The sequence below is a fragment of the Ixodes scapularis genome, unplaced genomic scaffold (assembly GCF_016920785.2).
Source record: "Ixodes scapularis isolate PalLabHiFi unplaced genomic scaffold, ASM1692078v2 PGA_scaffold10__122_contigs__length_95168666, whole genome shotgun sequence".
Taxonomy (NCBI): domain Eukaryota; kingdom Metazoa; phylum Arthropoda; class Arachnida; order Ixodida; family Ixodidae; genus Ixodes; species Ixodes scapularis.
In genome coordinates this window covers 67,975,152-67,998,048 of record NW_024609836.1, presented here as the reverse complement: position 1 = coordinate 67,998,048, position 22,897 = coordinate 67,975,152, and the positions used below count along the sequence as shown (strand labels likewise).

General features: G+C 47.8%; 1 protein-coding gene, 26 non-coding genes and 4 pseudogenes across 27 annotated transcripts in view; all 31 read left to right on the top strand.

Annotated features, from left to right (window-relative positions):
* Positions 1–22,897, top strand: part of LOC8033383 (tRNA (adenine(58)-N(1))-methyltransferase catalytic subunit TRMT61A) — a 98,895-nt gene that overhangs the window by 11,337 nt on the left and 64,661 nt on the right. The gene's annotated exons all lie outside the window — the stretch shown is intronic.
* Positions 3,689–3,807, top strand: LOC121834932 (annotated as a pseudogene).
* Positions 3,942–4,060, top strand: LOC121834913. Its single transcript, XR_006077392.1, has one exon. It is a non-coding gene; the product is annotated as a 5S ribosomal RNA (ribosomal RNA).
* LOC121834908 lies at positions 4,195–4,313 on the top strand. Its single transcript, XR_006077389.1, has one exon. It is a non-coding gene; the product is annotated as a 5S ribosomal RNA (ribosomal RNA).
* LOC121834905 lies at positions 4,448–4,566 on the top strand. Its single transcript, XR_006077386.1, has one exon. It is a non-coding gene; the product is annotated as a 5S ribosomal RNA (ribosomal RNA).
* On the top strand, positions 4,701–4,819 carry LOC121834904. Its single transcript, XR_006077384.1, has one exon. It is a non-coding gene; the product is annotated as a 5S ribosomal RNA (ribosomal RNA).
* LOC121834910 lies at positions 4,954–5,072 on the top strand. Its single transcript, XR_006077391.1, has one exon. It is a non-coding gene; the product is annotated as a 5S ribosomal RNA (ribosomal RNA).
* LOC121834902 lies at positions 5,207–5,325 on the top strand. Its single transcript, XR_006077382.1, has one exon. It is a non-coding gene; the product is annotated as a 5S ribosomal RNA (ribosomal RNA).
* On the top strand, positions 5,460–5,578 carry LOC121834909. The gene has a single exon (XR_006077390.1). It is a non-coding gene; the product is annotated as a 5S ribosomal RNA (ribosomal RNA).
* Positions 5,713–5,831, top strand: LOC121834898. Its single transcript, XR_006077375.1, has one exon. It is a non-coding gene; the product is annotated as a 5S ribosomal RNA (ribosomal RNA).
* LOC121834892 lies at positions 5,966–6,084 on the top strand. The gene has a single exon (XR_006077369.1). It is a non-coding gene; the product is annotated as a 5S ribosomal RNA (ribosomal RNA).
* On the top strand, positions 6,219–6,337 carry LOC121834907. Its single transcript, XR_006077388.1, has one exon. It is a non-coding gene; the product is annotated as a 5S ribosomal RNA (ribosomal RNA).
* LOC121834890 lies at positions 6,472–6,590 on the top strand. The gene has a single exon (XR_006077368.1). It is a non-coding gene; the product is annotated as a 5S ribosomal RNA (ribosomal RNA).
* On the top strand, positions 6,725–6,843 carry LOC121834903. Its single transcript, XR_006077383.1, has one exon. It is a non-coding gene; the product is annotated as a 5S ribosomal RNA (ribosomal RNA).
* LOC121834889 lies at positions 6,978–7,096 on the top strand. Its single transcript, XR_006077367.1, has one exon. It is a non-coding gene; the product is annotated as a 5S ribosomal RNA (ribosomal RNA).
* LOC121834906 lies at positions 7,231–7,349 on the top strand. Its single transcript, XR_006077387.1, has one exon. It is a non-coding gene; the product is annotated as a 5S ribosomal RNA (ribosomal RNA).
* LOC121834938 lies at positions 7,484–7,602 on the top strand. Its single transcript, XR_006077401.1, has one exon. It is a non-coding gene; the product is annotated as a 5S ribosomal RNA (ribosomal RNA).
* Positions 7,737–7,855, top strand: LOC121834952. Its single transcript, XR_006077408.1, has one exon. It is a non-coding gene; the product is annotated as a 5S ribosomal RNA (ribosomal RNA).
* LOC121834947 lies at positions 7,990–8,108 on the top strand. Its single transcript, XR_006077404.1, has one exon. It is a non-coding gene; the product is annotated as a 5S ribosomal RNA (ribosomal RNA).
* Positions 8,243–8,361, top strand: LOC121834901. The gene has a single exon (XR_006077378.1). It is a non-coding gene; the product is annotated as a 5S ribosomal RNA (ribosomal RNA).
* On the top strand, positions 8,496–8,614 carry LOC121834937. Its single transcript, XR_006077400.1, has one exon. It is a non-coding gene; the product is annotated as a 5S ribosomal RNA (ribosomal RNA).
* Positions 8,749–8,867, top strand: LOC121834924. The gene has a single exon (XR_006077393.1). It is a non-coding gene; the product is annotated as a 5S ribosomal RNA (ribosomal RNA).
* On the top strand, positions 9,002–9,120 carry LOC121834888. The gene has a single exon (XR_006077366.1). It is a non-coding gene; the product is annotated as a 5S ribosomal RNA (ribosomal RNA).
* Positions 10,528–10,646, top strand: LOC121834928 (annotated as a pseudogene).
* Positions 10,781–10,899, top strand: LOC120845066. The gene has a single exon (XR_005716563.2). It is a non-coding gene; the product is annotated as a 5S ribosomal RNA (ribosomal RNA).
* LOC121834944 lies at positions 15,906–16,024 on the top strand (annotated as a pseudogene).
* LOC121834942 lies at positions 21,095–21,213 on the top strand (annotated as a pseudogene).
* Positions 21,365–21,483, top strand: LOC120844953. Its single transcript, XR_005716515.2, has one exon. It is a non-coding gene; the product is annotated as a 5S ribosomal RNA (ribosomal RNA).
* Positions 21,632–21,750, top strand: LOC120844995. The gene has a single exon (XR_006077381.1). It is a non-coding gene; the product is annotated as a 5S ribosomal RNA (ribosomal RNA).
* Positions 21,895–22,013, top strand: LOC120844996. Its single transcript, XR_006077380.1, has one exon. It is a non-coding gene; the product is annotated as a 5S ribosomal RNA (ribosomal RNA).
* On the top strand, positions 22,162–22,280 carry LOC120844997. Its single transcript, XR_006077379.1, has one exon. It is a non-coding gene; the product is annotated as a 5S ribosomal RNA (ribosomal RNA).

Genomic DNA, 22,897 nt, shown 5'->3' with positions numbered 1-22,897 from the left:
GCTCGAACGGAAGTGGAAGGTGGCGGCGGGGTGGAAAGGCGTCGACAGTCCGCAGCGGTCATCGTCACCGCATTCCCGCGAGAAGCTGTCCCAATAGGCCACCACTGTGAGAGAGGACTGCCGTGTATGAAGACGCGCCAAAAGGGTAAGCTCCGTACGCTGTGCCTGGTCCCACTTCACGATAAACACGCTCGAAAAGCCTGTACGTATAGCGACCTTAAATGTACGGGGGCTCGCTGAGAGAAGAAAGCAAAGGCAGTTGTATCGTCTAGTCGTAGAGCAGGACCTCCACATAGTCGCTTTGCAAGAAACGAAGGTCGAAAGGGAGGACCAGACAGAGCGTATGGTGGGGCCTTTTACTGCTAACTATAGCGTGTGCGTCAGTCATGCAGTAGGAGCATCGGCAGGGTGTCTGTTGTTAGTTCGCGCGAGCCTGGGAGCGGAAGTGCAAAAGGTTACGACCTCAGAATCGGGTCGACTAATAGTTTGTGATATGGCATTTTTGTCGCACGAGTGGCGAGTCATTTGCATTTACGCGCATAACACAGCCGAAGAACGAAAAACGTTTTTTGAGGATATTCGGTCTTTCTTTGCGACGGAGCGTGTAGTCATCTTTGTTGGCGACTTTAACTGTGTGCTTTCGGCACGAGATAAAACGAGTGCACTTCCGTTTAGGGACGCGAGTACTGTTGTTTTAAATGAAATTGTAAATTTCTGTGGGTTAGAAGATGTTGGGGACTGTTTGGGGGACACTAGAGATGTACCTTATACTCATTTTCAAGGGTCAAATCATGCCCGTTTGGATAGAGTATATATTTCCTTAGAGATTCTTCCTCAGTGCAGCGAATATCGTGTGATACCCGTGTCATTTAGTGATCACTGTTTAGTTTTGTTTACACTTGCAAGCGCCAAGGCAAAAAGAAAAGATTTCTGTTGGGAGCTTTGGAAATTAAATAGTACACTTATGAGTGACGATGATTTCATGGCCGCTGTCAAGGATAGCTTAAGAGGAATCTTCAAAGGGGAAGTGAATGATTACGCTTTAAAATGGGAACAGTTTAAGCAAGAAATTAAAATGAAAGCAATGGAAAGAGCGAGCGCGATAAAGTATAGAGAAAGAAAAAAAGAATCGCTTCTGCGCAGTAATCTTGAGTTACTTATCGGCGAAGAGAGTCGTTCGCCTGGTGTTTATAAAGATGACATAAGCACTTTGAAATCCAAGTTGGAAGTTCTTGATAAGGAGCGGTACCACGGAGCACTGGTTAGAGCGCGGGCAGGAAAGTTGTTCTGTGGGGAAGCACCGACAAAAAGAGCTCTCGGGGCTGAGAAAAGGTACGCTAGGCGCAACGAGATTGTCGAAATCGAATATCACGGGGCCGTTACAAGAGATAGCGCAGAAATAGAGAAGGCTTTTTGTGAATTCTACAAAAATCTGTTTTCTCGCCGAATCGTTAATTTAGCGAATTTTAAAAGCGAGTTTATGTGCCTATTACCGCGGTTAAATAGTGAAACAACTTCCTTTTTAGAAGCTGAGATTACCGTAGATGAAGTCGAAAATGCTATTGAGCATTTGAATCCTGGAAAGTCGCCCGGCCCCGACGGCCTAAGCGCGGCCTTTTACAAGGCGATTAAGCATGAGGTTAGTCCGGTATTGTGTAGGGTTTACGCTGAAGCATATGAGCGTAAATTACTACCACCGTCTTTTTGGCGTTCCCATACAATACTCATTCCCAAAAGCGAGGACAAGATAAAGCTTAGGCAGGTGTCGGCGTACCGTCCAATCAGTCTAACAAACGTTGATTATAAAATATTTATGAAAATCTTAGCAAAACGGTTGCAATCAGTGATAACAGACATAGTAGGGCCTCACCAAACGTGCGGAATTAGAGGACGGACCATAGTATAACGAATATTCACGTCGCCAGAAGTGTCCTTGAGTGTTGTGACTGTATGCAACGCGTGGTTGCTATGCTCCAGATTGATCTGGAAAAAGCGTTTGACCAGGTGTCACACAAACTTTTATTCAACGTGCTAGAACACGTAAATGTCGGCACAGTTCTGCTCGAGGGTCTACGTATGGCGTACAAAAAGTGTTCCACGAGTCTCATTATCAACAAAGTTGTCAGTGAACGCATTGAAGTGTCCCGTTCTCTCCGTCAAGGTTGTCCCTTATCACCCCTTCTGTTTTGTATGTACATAGAGTCGTTTTGTTTAAGTATTATTAGATGCGAAAGTATTAGGGGGTTTAAACTGCAATCGTGCGAAGTAAAATTGTTATCTTACGCTGATGATATCGCACTATTTTGTGTCGATAGAGGTGGCATAAGCGAGGCAGTAAAGCTGGTGAAAAAGTTTTGCAGATTTAGCGGCAGTGCCGTAAATTGGCACAAATGTTTAGGTTTTTGGCATGGAGATTGGGATGCAAAGCCTAGTATTTTTGAAAACGTGAACTGTGTAACGACACCAGTCAAATACTTAGGGATACCGTTAGAAAATTATCGCGACAGTGACCCATACTGGCGAGGGCAGGCAGTGGATCTTCGAGAAAAAACGGAAAAGTGGAAAGGGAAGGATTTGTCGATGTTTGCGCGTGCCACAGTGTGCAATTTATTCTTTGTCTGTAAACTGTGGTATGTGCTTCAGGTCTTGCACTGCTCGCGTATCAACGTGCAGAGATTACATCGTGTTTTTGCGGTTTTTATCTGGGGATCCACCTGGGAAAGAACAAGCCGCACGAACCTTTTCAGGCGCGTGCGCGCCGGGGGACTCTCCTTGGCGCACCTAGTTTTGCGGCAGGTTGTAAACCGCTTTATTTTTCTTCGCGACGTGAATGAACCTTTTCTGCGCACAGTGTGTCAGGTGCGCCTGGCCAGCGCATTACCAGAGCTTGTCGTTTCTTCTGTGAGGGCATGCGAAGGGGGAATTTATGGTTATTTCCGTGAGGTGGTGCAAGCGACTCGGTTTTTGTGTGCACGTTTTTCCTTACAATATCTGAGCGGGGTATCTCGAAAACAATTGTACAGAGGCGTTCTTGATGTTGTCCTCCCGGTCCCGTTGTATAGGTCTTTGTATGTCTTTGGGGAGGGGCAGGATGTCCTCCAGCGAGTTAAGAAAATGACAGTTCCGCCGAGTGTTAAAACCTTTTTCTTCAAATTACATACTGGTGTCCTGCCGGTGAAGACATGGATGGAGGATAAGGGTCTGTTTGTACCGTGGGGGGTAAATTGTTTACTGTGTCAAAAACCGGAGACTGTAGAACACGTCTTTCTAGATTGTTGGGATGGGGTCTTTTTTTGGGACGTGCTGCAACGCACATTGAAAAAGGATTTTCCGTTGGATCCACAGGGTATCCGGTATCTAAGCATAGAAAATGATAATTGTGTCCCTTACGACTTGGTTATGCTTTTGGGTCTACACAGCATCTGGAAATCGCGCATGGCGGTTCGTCATGCAGAAGTTGATGCTAGGCCGGTTTCTGATTATTTTTGTGTTTCTTTGCGCAACGTCATTGAGGTGTGGAAAGCGCAGGAGTGTTGCCCGGATTGGGTGCCTGTTCTAGAAGAAGCGCTGCCTTTGAAACCTTTTTAATTTTGTGTATGTAGTGTTTGTCTAACCATCGCGTCGACTTTTATCATTCTGTACCTCTTTTTGTTGATACTTATGCCTGGCAATAAAGAAAAAAAAAAAAAAAATCGGCCATACCATGCTGAATACGCCGGTTCTCGTCCGATCACCGAAGCTAAGCAGCATCGGGCTCCGTCAGTACTTGGGAGGGAGACCACCTGGGAACACGGAGTGCTGATGGCACATTTTGTTTTTAAATACTCTGGTGCTTTCTTTCTTTTTAAATAATTAAAATATAGGGAGTGGGACGAGAAAAGCCAGACAAGCAAAGCGCTTTCGTTGCAATCTGCCTATTTCCTTTTGGTAGCCTCGATATCGCCATCGGCCATACCATGCTGAATACACCGGTTCTCGTCCGATCACCGAAGCTAAGCAGCATCGGGCTCCGTCAGTACTTGGGAGGGAGACCACCTGGGAACACGGAGTGCTGATGGCACATTTTGTTTTTAAATACTCTGGTGCTTTCTTTCTTTTTAAATAATTAAAATATAGGGAGTGGGACGAGAAAAGCCAGACAAGCAAAGCGCTTTCGTTGCAATCTGCCTATTTCCTTTTGGTAGCCTCGATATCGCCATCGGCCATACCATGCTGAATACACCGGTTCTCGTCCGATCACCGAAGCTAAGCAGCATCGGGCTCCGTCAGTACTTGGGAGGGAGACCACCTGGGAACACGGAGTGCTGATGGCACATTTTGTTTTTAAATACTCTGGTGCTTTCTTTCTTTTTAAATAATTAAAATATAGGGAGTGGGACGAGAAAAGCCAGACAAGCAAAGCGCTTTCGTTGCAATCTGCCTATTTCCTTTTGGTAGCCTCGATATCGCCATCGGCCATACCATGCTGAATACACCGGTTCTCGTCCGATCACCGAAGCTAAGCAGCATCGGGCTCCGTCAGTACTTGGGAGGGAGACCACCTGGGAACACGGAGTGCTGATGGCACATTTTGTTTTTAAATACTCTGGTGCTTTCTTTCTTTTTAAATAATTAAAATATAGGGAGTGGGACGAGAAAAGCCAGACAAGCAAAGCGCTTTCGTTGCAATCTGCCTATTTCCTTTTGGTAGCCTCGATATCGCCATCGGCCATACCATGCTGAATACACCGGTTCTCGTCCGATCACCGAAGCTAAGCAGCATCGGGCTCCGTCAGTACTTGGGAGGGAGACCACCTGGGAACACGGAGTGCTGATGGCACATTTTGTTTTTAAATACTCTGGTGCTTTCTTTCTTTTTAAATAATTAAAATATAGGGAGTGGGACGAGAAAAGCCAGACAAGCAAAGCGCTTTCGTTGCAATCTGCCTATTTCCTTTTGGTAGCCTCGATATCGCCATCGGCCATACCATGCTGAATACGCCGGTTCTCGCCCGATCACCGAAGCTAAGCAGCATCGGGCTCCGTCAGTACTTGGGAGGGAGACCACCTGGGAACACGGAGTGCTGATGGCACATTTTGTTTTTAAATACTCTGGTGCTTTCTTTCTTTTTAAATAATTAAAATATAGGGAGTGGGACGAGAAAAGCCAGACAAGCAAAGCGCTTTCGTTGCAATCTGCCTATTTCCTTTTGGTAGCCTCGATATCGCCATCGGCCATACCATGCTGAATACACCGGTTCTCGTCCGATCACCGAAGCTAAGCAGCATCGGGCTCCGTCAGTACTTGGGAGGGAGACCACCTGGGAACACGGAGTGCTGATGGCACATTTTGTTTTTAAATACTCTGGTGCTTTCTTTCTTTTTAAATAATTAAAATATAGGGAGTGGGACGAGAAAAGCCAGACAAGCAAAGCGCTTTCGTTGCAATCTGCCTATTTCCTTTTGGTAGCCTCGATATCGCCATCGGCCATACCATGCTGAATACGCCGGTTCTCGCCCGATCACCGAAGCTAAGCAGCATCGGGCTCCGTCAGTACTTGGGAGGGAGACCACCTGGGAACACGGAGTGCTGATGGCACATTTTGTTTTTAAATACTCTGGTGCTTTCTTTCTTTTTAAATAATTAAAATATAGGGAGTGGGACGAGAAAAGCCAGACAAGCAAAGCGCTTTCGTTGCAATCTGCCTATTTCCTTTTGGTAGCCTCGATATCGCCATCGGCCATACCATGCTGAATACACCGGTTCTCGTCCGATCACCGAAGCTAAGCAGCATCGGGCTCCGTCAGTACTTGGGAGGGAGACCACCTGGGAACACGGAGTGCTGATGGCACATTTTGTTTTTAAATACTCTGGTGCTTTCTTTCTTTTTAAATAATTAAAATATAGGGAGTGGGACGAGAAAAGCCAGACAAGCAAAGCGCTTTCGTTGCAATCTGCCTATTTCCTTTTGGTAGCCTCGATATCGCCATCGGCCATACCATGCTGAATACACCGGTTCTCGTCCGATCACCGAAGCTAAGCAGCATCGGGCTCCGTCAGTACTTGGGAGGGAGACCACCTGGGAACACGGAGTGCTGATGGCACATTTTGTTTTTAAATACTCTGGTGCTTTCTTTCTTTTTAAATAATTAAAATATAGGGAGTGGGACGAGAAAAGCCAGACAAGCAAAGCGCTTTCGTTGCAATCTGCCTATTTCCTTTTGGTAGCCTCGATATCGCCATCGGCCATACCATGCTGAATACGCCGGTTCTCGCCCGATCACCGAAGCTAAGCAGCATCGGGCTCCGTCAGTACTTGGGAGGGAGACCACCTGGGAACACGGAGTGCTGATGGCACATTTTGTTTTTAAATACTCTGGTGCTTTCTTTCTTTTTAAATAATTAAAATATAGGGAGTGGGACGAGAAAAGCCAGACAAGCAAAGCGCTTTCGTTGCAATCTGCCTATTTCCTTTTGGTAGCCTCGATATCGCCATCGGCCATACCATGCTGAATACACCGGTTCTCGTCCGATCACCGAAGCTAAGCAGCATCGGGCTCCGTCAGTACTTGGGAGGGAGACCACCTGGGAACACGGAGTGCTGATGGCACATTTTGTTTTTAAATACTCTGGTGCTTTCTTTCTTTTTAAATAATTAAAATATAGGGAGTGGGACGAGAAAAGCCAGACAAGCAAAGCGCTTTCGTTGCAATCTGCCTATTTCCTTTTGGTAGCCTCGATATCGCCATCGGCCATACCACGCTGAATACGCCGGTTCTCGTCCGATCACCGAAGCTAAGCAGCATCGGGCTCCGTCAGTACTTGGGAGGGAGACCACCTGGGAACACGGAGTGCTGATGGCACATTTTGTTTTTAAATACTCTGGTGCTTTCTTTCTTTTTAAATAATTAAAATATAGGGAGTGGGACGAGAAAAGCCAGACAAGCAAAGCGCTTTCGTTGCAATCTGCCTATTTCCTTTTGGTAGCCTCGATATCGCCATCGGCCATACCATGCTGAATACACCGGTTCTCGTCCGATCACCGAAGCTAAGCAGCATCGGGCTCCGTCAGTACTTGGGAGGGAGACCACCTGGGAACACGGAGTGCTGATGGCACATTTTGTTTTTAAATACTCTGGTGCTTTCTTTCTTTTTAAATAATTAAAATATAGGGAGTGGGACGAGAAAAGCCAGACAAGCAAAGCGCTTTCGTTGCAATCTGCCTATTTCCTTTTGGTAGCCTCGATATCGCCATCGGCCATACCATGCTGAATACGCCGGTTCTCGCCCGATCACCGAAGCTAAGCAGCATCGGGCTCCGTCAGTACTTGGGAGGGAGACCACCTGGGAACACGGAGTGCTGATGGCACATTTTGTTTTTAAATACTCTGGTGCTTTCTTTCTTTTTAAATAATTAAAATATAGGGAGTGGGACGAGAAAAGCCAGACAAGCAAAGCGCTTTCGTTGCAATCTGCCTATTTCCTTTTGGTAGCCTCGATATCGCCATCGGCCATACCATGCTGAATACGCCGGTTCTCGTCCGATCACCGAAGCTAAGCAGCATCGGGCTCCGTCAGTACTTGGGAGGGAGACCACCTGGGAACACGGAGTGCTGATGGCACATTTTGTTTTTAAATACTCTGGTGCTTTCTTTCTTTTTAAATAATTAAAATATAGGGAGTGGGACGAGAAAAGCCAGACAAGCAAAGCGCTTTCGTTGCAATCTGCCTATTTCCTTTTGGTAGCCTCGATATCGCCATCGGCCATACCATGCTGAATACACCGGTTCTCGTCCGATCACCGAAGCTAAGCAGCATCGGGCTCCGTCAGTACTTGGGAGGGAGACCACCTGGGAACACGGAGTGCTGATGGCACATTTTGTTTTTAAATACTCTGGTGCTTTCTTTCTTTTTAAATAATTAAAATATAGGGAGTGGGACGAGAAAAGCCAGACAAGCAAAGCGCTTTCGTTGCAATCTGCCTATTTCCTTTTGGTAGCCTCGATATCGCCATCGGCCATACCATGCTGAATACACCGGTTCTCGTCCGATCACCGAAGCTAAGCAGCATCGGGCTCCGTCAGTACTTGGGAGGGAGACCACCTGGGAACACGGAGTGCTGATGGCACATTTTGTTTTTAAATACTCTGGTGCTTTCTTTCTTTTTAAATAATTAAAATATAGGGAGTGGGACGAGAAAAGCCAGACAAGCAAAGCGCTTTCGTTGCAATCTGCCTATTTCCTTTTGGTAGCCTCGATATCGCCATCGGCCATACCACGCTGAATGCGCCGGTTCTCGTCCGATCACCGAAGCTAAGCAGCATCGGGCTCCGTCAGTACTTGGGAGGGAGACCACCTGGGAACACGGAGTGCTGATGGCACATTTTGTTTTTAAATACTCTGGTGCTTTCTTTCTTTTTAAATAATTAAAATATAGGGAGTGGGACGAGAAAAGCCAGACAAGCAAAGCGCTTTCGTTGCAATCTGCCTATTTCCTTTTGGTAGCCTCGATATCGCCATCGGCCATACCATGCTGAATACACCGGTTCTCGTCCGATCACCGAAGCTAAGCAGCATCGGGCTCCGTCAGTACTTGGGAGGGAGACCACCTGGGAACACGGAGTGCTGATGGCACATTTTGTTTTTAAATACTCTGGTGCTTTCTTTCTTTTTAAATAATTAAAATATAGGGAGTGGGACGAGAAAAGCCAGACAAGCAAAGCGCTTTCGTTGCAATCTGCCTATTTCCTTTTGGTAGCCTCGATATCGCCATCGGCCATACCATGCTGAATACACCGGTTCTCGTCCGATCACCGAAGCTAAGCAGCATCGGGCTCCGTCAGTACTTGGGAGGGAGACCACCTGGGAACACGGAGTGCTGATGGCACATTTTGTTTTTAAATACTCTGGTGCTTTCTTTCTTTTTAAATAATTAAAATATAGGGAGTGGGACGAGAAAAGCCAGACAAGCAAAGCGCTTTCGTTGCAATCTGCCTATTTCCTTTTGGTAGCCTCGATATCGCCATCGGCCATACCATGCTGAATACACCGGTTCTCGTCCGATCACCGAAGCTAAGCAGCATCGGGCTCCGTCAGTACTTGGGAGGGAGACCACCTGGGAACACGGAGTGCTGATGGCACATTTTGTTTTTAAATACTCTGGTGCTTTCTTTCTTTTTAAATAATTAAAATATAGGGAGTGGGACGAGAAAAGCCAGACAAGCAAAGCGCTTTCGTTGCAATCTGCCTATTTCCTTTTGGTAGCCTCGATATCGCCATCGGCCATACCATGCTGGGCCACAACGCCTTCGGAGTACGAAGGCGTTAGCTGGGACCGCGTGCCCTGCGCATACCTGGGCGTACCTCTAAATTGCTACCGCAGCAGCAAAACTTTTTGGTCGGGGGTCGCCGCCGATCTGGACAGCCGTGCTTCTCGTTGGAAGCACCGTGATCTGTCCATCTTTGCGAGGGCGGCAGTTTGCAATATTTTTCTGATTTCAAAGATGTGGTATGTTTTGCAAGCCATACATTGTGCACGTGTTAACGTTCAGAAGTTTCACCGTGTTTTTGCTTTGTTCATCTGGGGGTCTAACTGGGAACCCATGAGGAGGGACAATCTTTTTCACCGGGTACGCCACGGGGGGCTTGGGCTGTCCCATTTGTTTGTTAAACAGCTAGTATCGCGTTTCTTTTTTCTGCGAGACCAGGAGCAACCGTTCATCCGCACCTTCATCCAGACAAAACTGTCTCCTCATTTGCCATCCTTTCTTGTTTCCTCTTGCGGCGTCGAGCCAACAAGACTCGTGGGATTTCAAAAGGAGGTTGTTGAATCAGTTCGCTTTTTGTCTGCACGTTTTTCTTTGGAGTACTTGTCTCTAGTGAGCAAGAAAGCGCTCGCGCGCGATTTGGTGGTCAGTTTGTTCCCGACACCAATGTATCGAACACTTTTCTGTAATGGCGGCCACGATGTGTTAAATCGAGTGAAGCGTATGTGCGTACCACATTCAGTGAAAACGTTTTTTTTTAAGCTACACTAATACGTTGCCGGTCAAGGTGTGGCTAAGGGAAAAGGGTATTGATGTCCCGTGGACGGTCGATTGCCTTTTATGCAAGCAACCTGAAACTATTGAGCATGTTTTCATTTTTTGCATGGATGCGGTCTTTTTCTGGGATGTGCTTCAGCGCACGCTAAAGAAAGAGCTGCGAGTCACCCCATCAGGTATTCGTTTCTTGGACGTGACGAATGACGACTGTGTGCCTTTTGACATGTTTTTTCTTTTGGGCCTTTGTAGTATTTGGCGCTCGCGCATGGCAGTAAGGCATGCCGACCCCAATGTCAAAGAAGTACGCTTCTATTTTTTCTCACTAGTAAAGCAAGTTGAGAGTGTTTTTTCTACGCGCGAGCCTAAGCCCGGGTGGCTAGGTCTTTGTAAATCTCTTTTAGAAATGAGAGCCTTTTAACGTGCCCTGCAGAAGACTTGCAGCGCTTTTTTAATTTGAACTGACATGTGCTGTTCCAGTTGCAATAAAGAAAAAAAAAAAAAAAAAAAATCGGCCATACCATGCTGAATACACCGGTTCTCGTCCGATCACCGAAGCTAAGCAGCATCGGGCTCCGTCAGTACTTGGGAGGGAGACCACCTGGGAACACGGAGTGCTGATGGCACATTTTGTTTTTAAATACTCTGGTGCTTTCTTTCTTTTTAAATAATTAAAATATAGGGAGTGGGACGAGAAAAGCCAGACAAGCAAAGCGCTTTCGTTGCAATCTGCCTATTTCCTTTTGGTAGCCTCCATTTCGCCATCGGCCATACCACGCTGAATGCGCCGGTTCTCGTCCGATCACCGAAGCTAAGCAGCATCGGGCTCCGTCAGTACTTGGGAGGGAGACCACCTGGGAACACGGAGTGCTGATGGCACATTTTGTTTTTAAATACTCTGGTGCTTTCTTTCTTTTTAAATAATTAAAATATAGGGAGTGGGACGAGAAAAGCCAGACAAGCAAAGCGCTTTCGTTGCAATCTGCCTATTTCCTTTTGGTAGCCTCCATTTCGCCATCGGCCATACCATGCTGAATAGTGGGTGGCCGACCACCGAAGTGTTCGGACGCACGATGACGAGCTCCCAAGGAGCGGTATCAGCGGCCGTATCTGGCCGTGGCTTATCTGATGTTGAAGGCTCCGCTGACTATAAGATTATTTTGCCACCCCTGCCCAACGGATACATCGCTAAAAATTCTGTTTTTTTACATTGCGACGTCCGCAACCGGCCGTATCGCATTCAAGATTTTCGAGAGGAACTTCTGCGTTTGAAGGTGCTTCCTGAGTTGGCGTCGGCGGGTGCCCACCAGATGAACCACGTGTGGATGCTTCGCATGCACACGTTGGCAGCGAAGCAGTGCCTACTCGACGCCAAGGAGCTGCGAGTGAAAGGTGAGCGGTGCCTGGTCCTTGACCCCGCCAACACCGAGGTCAAGTTGCGGCTTCACTGGGTCCCTTACGACGTGTCCAGTTGCCAGGTACGTCGAGAACTCGAGCGCTACGGGAAGGTCTCGGACGTCAGCCGGGAACACTTCCGCGAGAGGGGCTTCGAGGGCGTCGAGACCAACACGAGGGTCGTCCAGATGACCCTAAAAGACGGCGTCACGGTGGATGACATCCCTCATGAGATTCGTCTCGAGGGGTGCAAAGTCCTCGTGCTAGTTCCCGGACGAGCTCCTCTGTGCCTCCGCTGTCGACGCAAGGGGCACATCAGGAGAGACTGCCACGTCCCCCGGTGCACGGAGTGCCACCGGTTTGGCCACGAGAGTGCAGACTGCGTCCGCACTTACGCTACCATAGCGCAAAAACGGGTGGACGACGATACGAGCGACCTGCAAATGGACGAGGCGGAGGCGGAAGACGCGGCCGGAGGAATCACACCCCCCACCGGAGATCCCAAGGACACGAGCCCGGACGTCCGCCCGGCCACTCAGGTCGAGGCATCCACCCGAGTGCAACGCCTACCACTAGCGTCGACCGCTGAGTCTGGGAGAAATGCGGCTAGCACCACCCAGCCCTCCTCCCGGACGACGGAGAGTCCGGTAACGTCCGGGGCCAACGCCGGGGACGACCAGCAGCCCCAGGAAGACGACAGCAGAACAACGGAAGCCATGGATGCCGAAGCCATCCTGGCTGGCAAGCGGCAGCTGGACGATGCTCTCGCCGAGACCGCTCCCGAAGACGAAGGCGGGGGCGAACTGCCCTGGCACCACATGGGACCCAAAAAGCACCGAAGAGCACCGCCCAAGCCCCGCATCCCCGCGGATGGTCGCCAGCGCAAGGACTCGTTGTGAGTGAATGACACTCAGGCCCTTTCGTATGTGCTTAGTTATAAAACTGGTTTAAACGGGTGAACCTTTCCTTTTGGCAAAAGATCGTTTAAAGGCCTTTTTTCTTAAATGACACCTGAACGTTACCAACCTTTTCGTTGCGCCACATTAAATGTGCGAGGGTTTAACTCTAGAAAAAAACAATACCAGGTGCAAAGGCTTTTAAACGAGGAAAACATCGATATCCTTGCCGTCCAAGAAACAAAAATGCACGAGGACGATCAAATTGCACTCGCATTAAGACCATTTTTAAGCGCGTACGAAGTGTGTGTCAGCCATGCTGTCGGTACATCCGCGGGATGTTTTTTGTTTCTTTCGAAGCGTATTGCGCTTACTGACCTTAAGGTCACTACAGATAGTGGGGGTCGCCTGATTTTCTGTGACTTTTTGCTGGGGGGTTTGCAGTGGCGTGTATTGTGTATTTACGCCCCAAACAGAAACTGTGAGAGAGAGCTTTTTTTTCGTCAGATAACAGAATATATTAATTGCGAAAAATATATGATTTTTTTAGGAGATTTTAATTGTGTATGTAATGTCCGAGATAGGGCATCAGCGAAATCGCCTAGCGATAGTAGTAGTACCTTGTTAAGAGATATTTTGGATGAGTATTTGTTGACCGACGTTGCGGATATGCACGTCGAACGTGAGGAACTTCGTTTCACACACTTTCAGCAGTCATCGCATGCACGATTAGATCGCATATATGTGTCCGCGGAATTAGGCCCTATTACAGTGGCATACTCTGTCAAACCTGTGTTTTTCAGCGATCACTGTCTCGTAGGCGTAACGGTTGGAAAAAAAAAGTAAATCGTCACGAAAATTTAGCTGGGGTCTCTGGAAATTTAATGTCAACCTCCTCAAGGATAAAAGCTTTACTGATGGAGTAATTAATATTTTAGATAAATTAGGCGAAAATAAATACTTAAGTTTCACTGAGAAGTGGGAATTATTTAAAGAGGAGGTTAAACTGTTAGCTATAGAAAAGTCGTCCATCGCCAACTACGTATCAAAGAAAGAAGAAAATGGTTTGCAGCAGTACTTGCTCGCGCTTCTCAAAGACGATAGCGAGTGCCCTGGTAGATACGCTGAAGAGATAAAGGTAGTTAAGCGTGAATTGCAACTTTTTCAAAATAATCGGTATCGTGGTGCGGTTGTGCGGGCGAGGGCGGAAAAGTTTTTGCTCGGCGAACAGCCCACAAAGCGAGCACTGGCGGATGAAAGATGCTTTGCGCTGGCCAAAGAGATAACCGTTTTGGACCATGAAGGCGTCATCTGCAATGACAAAGACGGCATTCAAACAGCATTTGTTGCACATTACACGAACCTCTTTGGAGACAAAGGTGAGCCGAAAGAAACAGCCGCCTTGAAAGGTCTTCTCCAGATAGCACCTGAGCTATCCACAGAAACAAAGGACTGGATGGAACAACCCATCACAAAGTCGGAGATTGACCGAGCCATTGAGAGCCTCGCTGCTCATAAAACGCCAGGTCCAGACGGCCTCTGCGCTGAATTCTATCAGCATTTCAGAGACCAGTTGTCGGTCTTCCTTTTCGAAGTAATCCGTGAGGCTTATCGACGTCAAGCGCTTCCGCCCTCGTTCCTACAATCGCACACGATACTGATCCCCAAGTCTAAAGACGAAGCTCAGAGACGTAAGGTATCGAGCTATCGTCCTATTGCGTTGAGCAACGTAGACTATAAGATCTTTGCGAAGGTGTTGGCGAGACGACTTCAGCACGTTATATGCCAGTTAGTTGGGGACCATCAGACCTGTGGAATTAAAGGGAGGGCAATTCAAACGAACATTCATGTCGCGAGGACTATTCTCGAAAACTCTCGAGCAGAGGGAAGCCAGGTAGCGATGATTCAAATTGACCTGGAAAAGGCGTTTGACAGAGTATGCCACCGGGTGCTGTGGGAGGTTCTAAATAAAGCCATTGTAGGTAACATTGTTTTTGAAGGAGTCAAGATGGCGTACTCAGGTTGTACGACGCGTCTTGTCATTAACAATTCCTTGTCAGAAAAGATTAATGTCCTATCTTCTGTGCGACAGGGGTGTCCCATGTCTTCTTTATTATTTTGTCTCTACCTTGAGCCGCTCTGTCTAAGTGTTATCAGAAGCGAGCACGTTGAGGGGTACACAATGGGGAACGTGGAAGTGAAAGTACTGGCATATGCTGATGATGTTGCTTTTTTCTGTCAGGACAAGACTAGCATTTCAAAAGTTTTAGATTTGTGCAAAAGTTTCTGTGATGCTACAGGTGCTAGTATTAACAAAAATAAATGTCTCGGGATATGGTACGGGCAGGGGGGCGATGCGCCGGTTTTTTTTGAAGGGATTCATTGGACATGTTCCCCGGGTAGATACCTGGGAGCTCCTCTGGATCACATGGAAAAGAGTTCGCCTTACTGGGAAGGTGTGATAGAGGATTTGAAGGAACGCACGAGGAAATGGAGGGGTCGTAACATGTCTATTTTCACCAGGGCTTCTGCTTGTAATATTTTTTTAACCGCGAAGCTTTGGTACGTTTTGCAAGTGCTATACTGTGCGCGCTGCAATATTCAAAAAATGCATAGAGTTTTTGCGCTGTTCATTTGGCAATGTGCTGGAGAACCGATGCGACGAGATAACCTTTTTCTTCGTCCGCTCAAAGGCGGTCTTGGGCTGTCTCATTTGTTTCTTAGGCAGTTAGTATCGCGTTTTATTTTTATGAGAGACCAGAGACACCCATTATTACAAGTCATGTTTCAAACGAAACTTACCAGTCATTTGCCAGAATTTTTTGTATCGTCCGTTATCGGTTCCCCAGCAAAGATGGTTGGGTTTGTTAAGGAAGTAGTTGCCGCCTTTCGTTTTTTGAGTGTACGGTACTCTTTGGAATACTTGGCCACCGTTAAAAGGCGGACCCTGTACCGACACCTACTAGAAAGTGTTTTTCCTGTACCTGTTTATCGTTCACTATATGAAAACGGACCTGGAAATGATGTGTTATGTCGAGTTAAGAAGATGAGAATACCTCCATCCGCAAAATCTTTTTTCTTTCGCCTACATTCTGAAACGCTGCCGGTAAAAACCTGGCTTTGGGAAAGAGGTTTGCCTGTTCCTGGGGGCGTTAACTGCCCACTATGTAAAGTCCCGGAGACAGTAGAGCACTCCTTTTTGTACTGCTGGGACGCTGTTTTTCTATGGGATGTTCTCAAGAGGACTTTGAAGAAAGAATTTGTCATAACATCCTATAATATACGTTTTCTGGCTGTTGAATGTGAAGATAATGTTCCCTATGATCTTTTTATGCTGCTAGCAATATTCAGTCTCTGGAAATCTCGCATGTCGGTTAGACATGCCGAGCACCCACCGAAAGGGGCAAGAGCATTTTTGATTGAACTGGTAACCCAGGTGAAGAGTGTCTATGAATACAGTGAGAGTTTGCCGGAATGGGCAAACCTATTTGATGATGTGATGAAAATGAAAGAATTTTAATTGTACGTCTGCCTACAAGTGCTGGGTAGTCGTTTTTATTGTTTTAAAACGCTGAATAAAGAAAAAAAAAAGAAAAAAAAGGCCATACCATGTTGAATACGCCGGTTCTCGTCCGATCACCGAAGCTAAGCAGCATCGGGCTTCGTCAGTACTTGGGAGGGAGACCACCTGGGAACACGGAGTGCTGATGGCACTTTTTTTTTTTTTTTTTAAATACGCTGGTGCTTTCTTTTTTTCTTTTTAATTAACTAAAATATAAGCGGTAGGGGATGGGACGAGAAAAGCTAGACAAGCAAAGCGCTTTCGTTGCAATCTACCTATTTCCTTTTGGTAGCCTCCATATCGCCATCGGCCATACCACGCTGATTCCACTTCCGGCAGCCGAAGCGAACGGACGTGTGTATCATGAGCTCCGTAGGAGCGGTGACAGCGGCCGCGTCTGGCCGTGGTACTTCTGCTAATTCTGCCACTGGAAACCCTGACGAGTACAAAATTATTTTGCCTCCCCTGCCGAATGGATACATCGCCATGAACTGTGTGATTCTGCACTGTGACGTAAAGGGCCGGCCATACCGGATTCAAGACTTCCGCGACGAACTGCTGCGGCTGCAAGTGCTGAAAGATCTGGTGTCGGCGGGACCGCACCAGATGAACCATGTCTGGATGCTACGGCTGGCTTCGCTTGCAGCAAAGCAGAGGTTAGTGGACGCTAAAGAACTAACCGTAAAAGGGGGGCGGTGCCTCGTAATGGACCCTGCCAACGTGGAAGTCAGGCTCAAGCTGCACCGGGTGCCCTATGACGTGCCGAGCTGTCACGTAAAAAAGGAGATGGAACGGTACGGCAAAGTGACTGACGTAACGCGAGACCTCTTCAGGGAAAAGGGTTTCGAGGCGGTCGAGTCAAACACCCGAACGGTACGCCTGACTCTCAAGGACGGTTGTACCGTCGACAGCCTCCCCCACGAAATTCGCCTAGAAGGCTGCAAGGTCCTCGTCGTTGTGCCAGGACGGGCCCCACTGTGCCTTAGGTGCAGGCGTACGGGCCACATCCGGCGAGATTGCCGCGTCCCTCGCTGTACGGACTGCCACCGGTACGGCCACGCAGCAGAAGACTGCGTCAAAACCTACGCGTCTATCGCCCGTGACCGCAAGTCGGAGGACAACACCGACTACGTCATGGACGACGCGGAGGCAGAGGAAGCCGTCGGAGGGTCATCGCCCGTCACCCTGCCATCGACGGAGCCTAGTGGTACGCCCCCGCCCAACGACGACGGCAACCCTGACGCAGCGTCCTTCGTGCGCAACCCCGAGGAGAAATCCGAAGCGCAAGTCACGCCCAGCGACGACACTAAGGAGCGCCTGCCCCATGAGCCAGCAATATCCGGATGCGGTCCATCGGCAACGAAGCCCGGCCATCCCGGTGTGCAAAACAGCGAGGCCGGAGTGGAAGAGTGCCAGGACACAGACATGGACTCCACTCTCAAGCGACCGAGGGACCCTGCGCCAGCACCAGCTGCAACCGGCGGAATGGCCGCCAGCGGGTTGCCTGTGCCAGGAATCAAGAAGTGTCGTGTCGTGGCGAAGCCGCGTGTCCCGCCGGACGATCGTCGCAGGAAGGACTCCCTGTGAGTCTTTTCGGGCCTAAACGTCAATGCAAGTGTCAACCGTATTTTTGTTTCCATTGGCTTTTTCTTGCACAAGCGCTTTTTTTGCGAGCCTACCTTGTTCTCCGTCTAGCCTCCCTTCCAACCGTTCATGAACCTTGAACGATCTTTACGGGTGGGCACGTTAAACGTGCGCGGCTTTTGTGCCAGGCGTCGCCAATACCAGGTAAACCGCTTGTTTATCGAGAATGACCTGGATATCGTCGCGGTTCAGGAGACGAAAATGGAAGGCGAGGCCCAGACGGAGAACATGGTACGGCTTTTTGAAGCGAGGTATGACGTGTGCGTCAGCCACGCTAGGGGGACGTCGGGGGGTTGTCTTTTATTTCTAAAGAAATCTATCGGGACCGTCGAACAAGTCATTAGTTGTGATTCGGGGCGCTTTGTCTTGTGCGATTTTATTATTTCCAACTACAAATTTCGTGTGGTGTGCATCTATGCCCCTATTAAGACGGAGGAACGATTATTTTTTTTCGAGTTTATTGAAAAGTACGTTCAAACTGATCGATTAGTTATATTATTGGGCGATTTTAATTGTGTGTGCGCGCCGCAGGATAGGTCAAATAGTGTAAGGTTTCGGGACGCGAGCACCGTGTTTTTGTGCGACATGCTTCAGCGGTGCGATTTAGAAGACATTGCCCACTGCGCGTCCCGCGGTAGGGGTTTAAAGTACACGCATTTCCAAGGTGCAAGTCATGCCCGCTTGGATAGAGCGTATGTCTCACTCGACCTTGTAAGAGCGTGCAAGCAATATGCCGTTGATCACGTGTCGTTCAGTGATCATTGCCTTGTTTCTTTTTTAGTTTGTTCCTCTAAAGATACGCCTAAAAAGTTCACGTGGGACTTGTGGAAATTTAATTGCAAACTCCTTGAAGACGAGGTTTTTGTACAAGCAGTCCGGAAAAATCTTGAAGATTCAGCGAGCGCAAAAGGGCAAGGATTTGGAGTAAAATGGGAACTGTTTAAACAGGAAATAAAATTGACTTCCATCGAGCGCTCCAGCTTAATGAAGCATAACGAAAAGAAAGAAACGCGCGAGTTAAACAGCCTGCTTCAAAGGTTGATGCTGGAAGAATGCCTATCGCCAGGTTCTTTTTCGGATGAAATTATCAGTATCAAAAAGCGCCTCGAAATTCTCGATACTGAAGAATACAAGGGGGCTATGCTGCGAGCGCGATGGAACCGGTTATCGCTTGGGGAGCTACCCACGAAAAGGGCGATAGGCGCTGAAAGAAAGTATGCGAGTCAAAATGAAATCACGGAAATTTCGTATCAGGGGGTTCTGACGAGCGATAACGTGAACATACAACGCGCGTTTGTTGAGTACTATAAAGAATTGTTCAGCTATCGTGAGCCTAAAAAGAACGGGTTTCGGAGTTCTTATTTGCCGTTAATGCCGAAGCTGGCAGACGAACTAAAAGAAAAGTTAGAACAACCTATAATGTTGTGGGAAGTAGAAAAAGCCATCGACAACTTAAAACCGGGAAAGTCACCCGGCCCTGATGGTTTAGGAGCAGAATTTTACAAAGCTTTCAAAGATCAGCTTGCCCCGTTTTTGCACTGTGTGTTTACCGAAGCGTATACTCTTAATGTTTTGCCCCCGTCGTTTTTGTGCACACACACAATTTTTATTCCCAAAACTGAAGACCGCTTGAAACTCCGTTCCGTTGGTTCTTACCGCCCTATCACACTGACCAATGTAGACTACAAGATTTTCATGAAAGTGTTAGCGGAACGATTACAAAGTGTCATTAGCATTATCGTCGGCCCGCACCAGACGTGTGGTATAAAGGGAAGGAGTATTGTAACGAACGTGCACGTTGCACGAAGTATTTTGGAATGTTGCGACACTATGGAAAAAAGAGTGGCAATGTTACAAGTCGACCTGGAAAAGGCCTTTGACCGGGTGTCCCATCAAGTCCTTTTTGCTATTTTAGATCATGTAAATGTAGGGGCAGTTTTGTGTGATGGTATACGTATGGCGTACAAAAATTGCGCCACTCGACTTGTGGTGAACAAATGTGTGACTGAACGCGTTCCTCTCCTTTCTTCCGTGAGACAAGGCTGTCCGATTTCGCCCTTGCTTTTTTGTATTTTTCTCGAACCGTTTTGTTTAAGCGTTATTCATAGTAGTTGTATTCAAGGTTTTAAGTTACAAACTGTTGAAGTCCGCATCTTGTCATATGCGGATGACGTGGCAATTTTTTGTAGCGACAAAAACAGTGTAAAGAAAGCCGTAGAGTTAACAGAAACGTTTTGCGACCATACGTGCAGTTCTGTTAACTTTGAAAAGTGTGTGGGTCTTTGGCACGGCGATTGGCCTTGCACGCCGACTGTTTATGAACGCATTACGTGGGCGGATTCGCCGTCTCGGTATCTTGGGGTACCATTGAATCACTATCGCAACACTGACGAATACTGGCGCGATGAGACTGAGGCTTTGCGCGCGAAGGCGAACAAGTGGGGAGGCCAGGGTTTATCAATTTTCGCGCGTGCATCTGTGTGTAACACATTTCTTGCTGCGAAGATTTGGTACGTGTTGCAGGTGTTGCATTGTTCACGTATTAACGTTCACCGCATTCATCGTGTATTTGCCGTTTTTATTTGGAGCTCGGTATGGGAGAGGACGAGCCGAACGAATCTTTTCCGAAGGGTCAGTGTTGGCGGTCTGGGACTTTCCCATTTGTTTGTGAGACAGCTGGTTAACAGATTTTTTTTTCTTCGAGACCAGAAAGATCCTTTTTTATGCACTGTCATTCAAGCGAGGCTGCGCAGCACTCTCCCTGAGTTCATTGTGTCGTCTGGCATAGACATCAGTGGTCCTGTACGCGGCTATCTAAAAGAGGTCGTTGGTGCTTATCAGTTTTTAACAACACGCTTTTCTTTGGAATACTTGTGCGGTGTCTCGCGGAAACGGTTGACAAACGACATTAATGATTTAATTTTTCCCACTCCTTTGTATCGTATGTTTTTCAGTGAAGGCCCAGGGCAGGACGTATTAAAACGTGTAAAAAGAATGGTCATTCCCGCCTCAACCAAAACGTTTTTTTTCAAGTTGCACAGCCAAACCTTACCTGTCAAAGCATGGCTAGCCGAAAAGGGAGTGCCTATTGCGTGGACCGATAACTGCATATTATGCAAAAAGCAGGAAACAATCGAACATGTTTTTATAGACTGCTGGGATGCAGTGTTTTTCTGGGACGTACTGCAAAGAACGCTCAAAAAGGACCTGCCTCTTACGCCGCATGGAATTCGTTTTTTACCTGTTAAAGGGGACGAGGGCGTACCTCTAGACATGGTCATGCTGCTGGGCCTTCACAGTTTGTGGCGGTGTCGCATGGCCGTGCGTCATGCAGACGTCGATCTGCGTCCTGTGCACAAGTATTTTGCAGAGCAAATGTGCTTTATGAAGGAAGTGTATAAGGCCCAACAACCTTGGCCTGAATGGTTGCCACTTCTTGAGGGGCTTGCTAACCTCAAAGAATTTTAACATTTTTGTGTCAGCCAGGTGAGCTGATGTTTTTTTAACCTCTTATTTTAAGTGTTTGTTATTGCATTGTCCCTGTCAAAATCAAGTAATAAAGAAAAAAAAAAAAAAAAAAATCGGCCATACCACGCTGAATACGCCGGTTCTCGTCCGATCACCGAAGCTAAGCAGCATCGGGCTTCGTCAGTACTTGGGAGGGAGACCACCTGGGAACACGGAGTGCTGATGGCACTTTTTTTTTTTTTTTTTAAATACGCTGGTGCTTTCTTTTTTTCTTTTTAATTAACTAAAATATAAGCGGTAGGGAATGGGACGAGAAAAGCTAGACAAGCAAAGCGCTTTCGTTGCAATCTACCTATTTCCTTTTGGTAGCCTCCATATCGCCATCGGCCATACCACGCTGAATACGCCGGTTCTCGTCCGATCACCGAAGCTAAGCAGCATCGGGCTTCGTCAGTACTTGGGAGGGAGACCACCTGGGAACACGGAGTGCTGATGGCACTTTTTTTTTTTTTTTAATACGCTGGTGCTTTCTTTTTTTCTTTTTAATTAACTAAAATATAAGCGGTAGGGAATGGGACGAGAAAAGCTAGACAAGCAAAGCGCTTTCGTTGCAATCTACCTATTTCCTTTTGGTAGCCTCCATATCGCCATCGGCCATACCACGCTGAATACGCCGGTTCTCGTCCGATCACCGAAGCTAAGCAGCATCGGGCTTCGTCAGTACTTGGGAGGGAGACCACCTGGGAACACGGAGTGCTGATGGCACACTTTTTTTAAAATACGCTGGTGCTTTCTTTTTTTCTTTTTAATTAACTAAAATATAAGCGGTAGGGAATGGGACGAGAAAAGCTAGACAAGCAAAGCGCTTTCGTTGCAATCTACCTATTTCCTTTTGGTAGCCTCCATATCGCCATCGGCCATACCACGCTGAATACGCCGGTTCTCGTCCGATCACCGAAGCTAAGCAGCATCGGGCTTCGTCAGTACTTGGGAGGGAGACCACCTGGGAACACGGAGTGCTGATGGCACTTTTTTTTTTTTTTTAATACGCTGGTGCTTTCTTTTTTTCTTTTTAATTAACTAAAATATAAGCGGTAGGGAATGGGACGAGAAAAGCTAGACAAGCAAAGCGCTTTCGTTGCAATCTACCTATTTCCTTTTGGTAGCCTCCATATCGCCATCGGCCATACCACGCTGAATACGCCGGTTCTCGTCCGATCACCGAAGCTAAGCAGCATCGGGCTTCGTCAGTACTTGGGAGGGAGACCACCTGGGAACACGGAGTGCTGATGGCACACTTTTTTTAAAATACGCTGGTGCTTTCTTTTTTTCTTTTTAATTAACTAAAATATAAGCGGTAGGGAATGGGACGAGAAAAGCTAGACAAGCAAAGCGCTTTCGTTGCAATCTACCTATTTCCTTTTGGTAGCCTCCATATCGCCGGCGCCTTGGTGCCGCCATTGCCGAGGTTATGGTCACCTGGAGTCTGAATGTGTGCCCACCTACGCCGCCAAAACCAGGCGACATGCGGACACGCTTCAAAACAGCGACCTTCTGGACGACGGTGAGGTGGGTGAAAGCGAACCTGCCGCCAACTCGATGGAGGCGGTAACACCGGCCGAGGGGGGTAACGAGGAGGAGCCAGGACCCGAGGGAAAGGACAAGGTGACGGACGTTGCGTCCACCTCCAAGAACGCAACTTCGCTGCCGCAGGTTCCAGCAAAGGTAGACAACCCTAAAGCGTCGAGCACCGTGGAACAAGGGAAACGCGCAAGGGGCTCTAACGACTCCAACAACGAAAGCGCGTCGGAGGGGCAAGCATCGCCGAGCGACATGCCAGCGGACGCAGCCGCTCCGGTGCGGTCTTCTCAGACGAGCGAGGAGGAAGTCGCCAAGGGCACCACCAAGGTCA